Raw genomic sequence first — 7,208 nt, forward strand, 5'->3', positions numbered from 1 at the left:
GGGGATTTCAGGGGAGGGGGGTGTATGTTGGAGTCACAGAAGGCGGGGGTGGGTGTGATGGCTGAGAGCTGAGAGGTGTGAAGTCCTGAGGTGAAAGACGGGCAGTCCCTGAAGATGAGGGAGATTGCAGGGGAGGGATGGGTGGTTGATCAAACCTATTAAAATATTTATTTAGATCATTCACCCACCCCAAGTCTCCTGCAGCCTGGGGAGTTGGTTTTTGTCCTGAGATTGTCTTCGGGCTGTTCCAAACCCCTCTGATGTTGTCCTGTTGCAGCTGCTCTTCCAGCTTCCTCCTGGACTTCACTACAAAGCAGGCGAGGAATTACAAACCCCTCATCATCAGTGGCACGCCAGTGGAGAGAGTGGACAGTTTCCGATACCTGGGTGTCCACATCACTCAGGACCTGTCATGGTCCTGTCACATCAACACCCTGGTTAAGAAAGCCCGTCAGCGTCTCTTCTTCCTCAGAAGACTTAGAGACTTCCATCTGCCACTGAAGGTGCTCAAGAACTTCTACTCCTGCACCATCGAGAGCGTCCTGACGTCAAACATCTGCACCTGGTTTGGGAACAGCACCAAGCAGGACAGACGAGATCTGCAAAGGGTGGTGCGCTCGGCAGAACGCATCATTCAATCAGAGCTCCCTGACCTGCTGTCCATCTACACCAAGTGGTGCAAGTCCAAAGCTAGGAAGATTATGATGGACCTCTCCCATCCCAACAATGGACTCTTCTCACTGTTGAGGTCTGGGAAGCGCTTCCGCTCCCTTAAGGCCAAAACAGAGAGAATGAGGAGGAGCTTCTTCCCCCAGGCTATTCGGGCCCTGAACCAGGTGTAGGACTGGACTCTCCCAAACACGTCACTATAAGACTGGACTCTCACACACGTCACCACACGCACCACCACACATTTCCTATAATCCTATAATTCCTATAATTTATAATCCTTATCTTTATAATCTCTTCTGCTATTTGCACATTCTTTACTGTAAATTCCTAAGTTAATTTGTAAATTTTTGTAGTAAATTGTAAATATTGTAAAACTTTTCTTCTGTCATTTAATGGTCGGGCATTGTACAGCTACAAGCATTTCACCCCCATGTCATACTGTGTATGGTTGTGTGTGTGTGACAAATAAAATTTGAATTTGAATTTGTAGTTTTCCTTCCCTCACCTTATCTTCCATTTCAGCTTCTTCTGGACAACTCTCAGCTCCTGTTTGTCTCTAGATCTAAAGACTCCTTTCTTCTCCTTGAGGGCTGCAGAGGTTGTCCCACATAGTAGAACGGAAACAGTCCCTCAGGGCCTCTTCAGTCTCTGCCGACCATTTCCTAACTGTGCGTTTCACAACTGGTTCTCTGTGTACTACAGGTTTATACACAGGCTGGAGATGAACCAGGTTGTGATCTGAGACCCCAGGGGAGGGAAAGGTGATGAGCTGTATGCCTCCTTGGTGTTGGCATACAATACGTCCACTGTTTGATTGTCTCTGGCATGGCAGGTGACATACTGGGTGAAGGTGGGGAAAATGGAGGACAGGGAGATGACCCCAGAGTAGGGATGGGTACCGGTATCCTGACATAAACGGTAGTAACCAGACCGAAAAGCAGTGCACATTTCGGTGCTTTATTTCGGTGCTTTTTTTCCTGAGCTGTGATACACTTTCGATTCTAGCCAATCATTTTACGTTTCCGAGGATAGTAGGCGGGTCCAGGTACGTACGTTCTTTTAGAGCAGAGCTACAGATTAAAAATGACCAAGGCGAAGCGGTCAAAAGTCTGGCTGTACTTCACAGCAAAATATGCAAACTCAGCAGCCTGCAACAAGTGCTTTAAGCTGATACTGTGATACCGTCAAAGGAGGTAACACCTCAAATCTGATGAAACACCCGGCGACGCATAGCAGTGTTTTTTTTAAAAGACGAGAAATGCGCCGTATTTGATAGCTTGCTGCGAGACCTCACACCGAGCACATCTACTGCGGGTGGGTTGCCTGTTATCAGACCCGGAGTTAGCAACATCCCCAAAAACACGAAGAGGAGAGTCCTGGCCCCTAGCCCTGCCAGTGTAGCAGAAATGATGACGGATGATGATGGCAGCAGCAGCCGTTCTTCTCTGCGTGAGTAGCTTAATGTTGTTCATGTGTAATTTACGTTGAGTAGGCTAACCACGTTATTAAATTAATGCATGTAAGGTGAACTAGCAAACATCATCATAGCTACATGCGGCTGTCTTCTTGTTTGATGGCAGATACTCCCTTCACCCTGGCCAAAAAGGCTAAAATGACCAAAGAAAAAGTGGAAAACAGTTAAACATGAGAGGTTTTTGGACAAAGTTTGTGTTTTTTCCATTGTTTAAGCACTGCTTCCAGCCAAGAGTGATGCCATAAATCCCCTATAGCTGCAGAAAAAGCTAACATTGTTATCTTTTTACAAAAAAAAAAGAACAACCCAGCTGAACATGAGTGGTTTTTGGACCAATTTTGTGTTCTCCATTCTTTAAGCACCGGTTTGAGCACCGGTTTGAGCACCGTTTAAGCACCGGCACCGTTTCAAAAGTACCGGTTTGGCACCGGTATCGGATAAAACCTAAACGATACCCATCCCTACCCCAGAGATCAGGTAAAGGGCCCGAGGGTGCTGTGATTGGAGTCTGCTTGTTACAGTGTGCAGGACCTCACAGGCTGCTGCAGTGTTAGCAGACGGCGGGACATACACAACTATCATAATGACGTGAGTAAACTCTCGCGGTAGATAACCGGTTGGTTCACAGCATTTTACGAAGTCCTAAGTTAAACTAGCCATCCACCAGGAGATTTTACAGAAGTACATGCTTCCATCAGTTGAGAAGTTTTACAAAGATGCAGAATTCCTTTTTCCACAGGACCTAGCATCTGCCCACAGTGCCAAAACTACTACCAAATGGCTCACTGACCGTGTTTTTTACTATACTTAACTGAACCCCATAGAAAATCTATAAGGTACTTTGAAGAGGAATATGAGGCAATCAGTTACACCTCAGCAGTGCCACAAAGCTGATCCCATGTCCACTTATCCCATGGATTGATGGCTTTAAAGACTTCACTTTACATTAAATGAATTTAGAATATATGAATGTTTACTTTTTTTAAATTAAATTCTAATTCTGTGTGCACTTCATGTTTTATTTACCTCTCAGCAGGAATAGGCAGCTGCAAGGAAGGTGCATGGGCTCCATGGCACCTGATTTGTGTGGCTTGGGGATATCCCTCAGTAGCTGGTCTTTCTGATATCATAGCACTGCCTGATATTATTTGGCTCATATAATTATAATTATAATTTCAAACACACTTGAAAATCCATTGTTGGAGTTGTGAGTCCTCATTAGCAGTAATAATATCCAGCTTGACCCTGTTGATGACTACCAATGAGCTGGAGGCCTATCAGGAAAAAAAGGTGCTTCTGCTGCTTTTGACACGATGACAGACAACAGAGAAGGTGCAAGATAGGCCATTGAATGTGAGAAATAAGGAGAAAGCAAAACTAAGAAGATCTCTCTGATCAACAACATAAGTCCTTATTAGTGCTATCTTTTGTAATGCACCTTAAAATATTCTTGACTCTTTTGATTTCCTCTGTGGAGTGACTTTTATTTAACTCAAGAAACTTTCAATGAAATTCCAAAGAACATTTATGCTTGTTCCTGTGCAATTTGTCTTAATCAGTCAGTCTTCCGCCCTCAGTATAAACAGTGACCAACACGAGCTCCAACATTAGCTACTGGTAGCTTATCAGCATCCACTAATCCAGTGGTTCCCAAACTGCTAGGCCCCCCTTTCTTTTACAAGAAAAATGTTTGTGACCCCCCACCACTTTCGTCCACACGTAAACGGCGTTTCGAAGCACCGAAAACGTGTGGACGAGGAATACAGAGTTCGTCATGCAACGTCAAAGGTATGTGCCTTTTTTCACGTCACGCTGTGCTCCATGTTATTGCTTACATGAGATTAATTACAGAATGGCAGATAGAGACAAATACTGTTACTGTTCTTAATATCTTCTTTTTTTTTTTACATGCTTACATTTACACACGCAGTTACTGTAACTCCATTTAGAAAGGCAGAGGCGTCATGATGTGATTATTTTACGTGTAGTTGTTTTTTTCCTGTGTAATAATGTTCAACATTGCTAATAATACATTTTTCAAAAAATGCCTCTCTGTGCAAAATGGGTTTAAAAACATAAACAACTGTGGGATCCTGTTTTTCTGTGATTTGAACCCAGGGAACAAATTACGGCAGGATCAGCCTGATATTATTTGTATCCCACTGTAACTTTACTGTATAAAGAGCTAACATCTCCAAAATGTCAGGAGTAGTTAGTCATTACAAGAAGTGTTTATAAACACTTTAGACCCCATTCCTACAAAACTGCTCAAAGAAGTCCTGCCATTAATTAATTCTTCGATCTTAAATATGATCAACCTATCTCTAATGATTGGCTATGTACCACAGGCCATCAAGCTAGCTGTAGTTAAACCTTTACTCAAAAAGCCATCTCTAGACCCAGCAGTCTTAGCTAATTATAGGCCAATCTCCAACCTTCCTTTCATATCAAAAATCCTTGAAAGAGTAGTTGTCAAACAGCTAACAGATCATCTGCAGAGGAATGGTTTATTTGAAGAGTTTCAGTCAGGTTTCAGAGCTCATCACAGCACAGAAACAGCTTTAGTGAAGGTTACAAATGATCTTCTTATGGCCTCTGACAGTGGACTCATCTCTGTGCTTGTCCTGCTAGACCTTAGTGCAGCATTCAATACTGTCGACCATAATATCCTATTAGAGCGATTAGAACATGCTGTAGGTATTACAGGTACTGCACTGCAGTGGTTTGTATCATATCTATCTAATAGACTCCAGTTTGTTCATGTAAATGGAGAGTCCTCTTCACACACTGAGGTTAATTATGGAGTTCCACAGGGTTCAGTGCTAGGACCAATTCTGTTTACATTATACATGCTTCCCTTAGGCAGTATCATTAGAAGACATAGCATACATTTTCACTGCTATGCAGATGACACCCAGCTCTATCTGTCCATGAAGCCAGATAACACACACCAATTAGTTAAACTGCAGGAATGTCTTAAAGACATAAAGACCTGGATGGCCGCTAACTTTCTGCTTCTTAATTCAGATAAAACTGAGGTTATTGTACTCGGCCCTGAAAAGCCTAGAAATATGGTATCTAACCAGATTCTTACTCTGGATGGCATTACCTTGGCCTCCAGTAACACTGTGAGGAACCTTGGAGTCATTTTTGACCAGGACATGTCCTTCAATGCACATATTAAACAAATATGTAAGACTGCGTTCTTCCATTTGCGCAACATCTCTAAAATTAGAAATATCCTGTCTCAGAGTGACGCTGAAAAACTAGTTCATGCATTTATTACTTCCAGGCTGGACTACTGTAATTCATTATTATCAGGATGTCCAAAAAACTCACTGAAAAGCCTTCAGCTAATCCAAAATGCTGCAGCAAGAGTACTGACAGGGACTAGAAAGAGAGAGCATATTTCTCCTGTTTTGGCTTCCCTTCATTGGCTTCCTGTTAAATCCAGAATTGAATTCAAAATCCTGCTCCTCACATACAAGGTCTTAAATAATCAGGCCCCATCTTATCTCAATGACCTTGTAGTACCATTTCACCCTATTGAGCACTTCGCTCTTGCTCTGCAGGCCTACTTGTTGTTCCTAGAGTATTTAAAAGTAGAATGGGAGGGAGAGTCTTCAGTTTTCAGGCCCCTCTTCTGTGGAACCAGCTTCCAGTTTGGATTCGGGAGACAGACACTATCTCTACTTTTAAGATTAGGCTTAAAACTTTCCTTTTTGCTAAAGCATATAGTTAGGGCTGGACCAGGTGACCCTGAATCCTCCCTTAGTTATGCTGCAATAGACATAGGCTGCCGGGGGATTCCCATGATGCACTGAGTTTTTCCTTTCCAGTCACCTTTCTCACTCACTATGTATTAACAGACCTCTCTGCATTGAATCATATCTGTTATTAACCTCTGTCTCTCTTCCACAGCATGTCTTTTATCCTGTCTTCCTTCTCTCACCCCAACTGGTCGCAGCAGATGGCCGCATCTCCCTGAGCCTGGTTCTGCCGGAGGTTTCTTCCTGTTAAAAGGGAGTTTTTCCTTCCCACTGTTGCCAAAGTGCTTGCTCATAGGGGGTCATATGATTGTTGGTTTTTTTTTCTCTGTATCTATGAAGCGCCTTGAGGCGACTTATGTTGTGATTTGGCGCTATATAAATAAAATTGAATTGAATTGAATTGAACTAAAAATCAAGAATGTGGGATCCTGTTTTTCCGTGATCTGGAGAACTCAGCGCGTCCTCCTGACGCAGGGAAAACAATTCTACCTTGGCACTTGTGCAGGTGAAGCCAAAGGGAAGATATGCTTCACCATATTTTCTAGTCTTTGGCTTGGAAGGAAGTTGGTTTGGAAACATATTTGGCAATGCTTCATCTCTTGCTTTGCATTTGTGTCGGAGCCCTGTCAAAAACCTGTCCATTATGCTAGCAGTATCCTAGCATTCTTTTTCTTTTTTTTTCATACAGCGTCCCCCCTGCAATGGCTTTGCACCCCCCCCCCCTTGGGAACCTCTGCACTAATCAATAATGTCAATAAACAATTCTCAGCACATAGATACATGAACTGTCTTTCTTCTATCCAAGTTAAGCTTATGGTAGTGTGCTTGCTTACACTGATGAATTACAAGCTCTTTCATATAGCAAAGTACCATCTTGAGTGAATCTGTTTGGCTAATAAACTCAAACTCCTGGGGTGATCTGGTAACGTAGCTATATTTCATAAATCTGTTAGTTTATGAGTTTACAATCTAAGCTGACTTTGAAAGCTAAATGTAGTTGTCAGGATGGCCGAGCGGTCTAAGGCGCTGCGTTCAGGTCGCAGTCTCCCCTGGAGGCGTGGGTTCGAATCCCACTTCTGACATCATTCCTTTTGGGGCAGGGATAGCTCAGTAGGTAAAGTGGTCGCCCCATGATCGGAAGGTCGGCGGTTCGAATCCACTTAACGGCTACCCTGAGGTACCCCTGAGCAAGGTACCGTCCCTACACACTGCTCCCCGGGCGCCTGCTTAGTGGGCTGCCCACTGCTTCACTGAGTGAATGGGTCAAATGCAGAGAAAAACAAGTAATTTCC

General features: G+C 43.4%; 1 non-coding gene across 1 annotated transcript; it reads left to right on the top strand.

The window, feature by feature from the left end:
* Positions 1 to 6,915: 6,915 nt before the first annotated feature.
* trnal-cag (transfer RNA leucine (anticodon CAG)) lies at positions 6,916 to 6,998 on the top strand. The gene has a single exon. It is a non-coding gene; the product is annotated as a tRNA-Leu (tRNA).
* Positions 6,999 to 7,208: the final 210 nt, after the last annotated feature.

The sequence above is a fragment of the Diplotaxodon limnothrissa genome, linkage group LG15 (genome assembly GCF_057381915.1).
Source record: "Diplotaxodon limnothrissa isolate DT_005_m linkage group LG15, D_limnothrissa_male_GT1.1, whole genome shotgun sequence".
Taxonomy (NCBI): Eukaryota; Metazoa; Chordata; class Actinopteri; order Cichliformes; family Cichlidae; genus Diplotaxodon; species Diplotaxodon limnothrissa.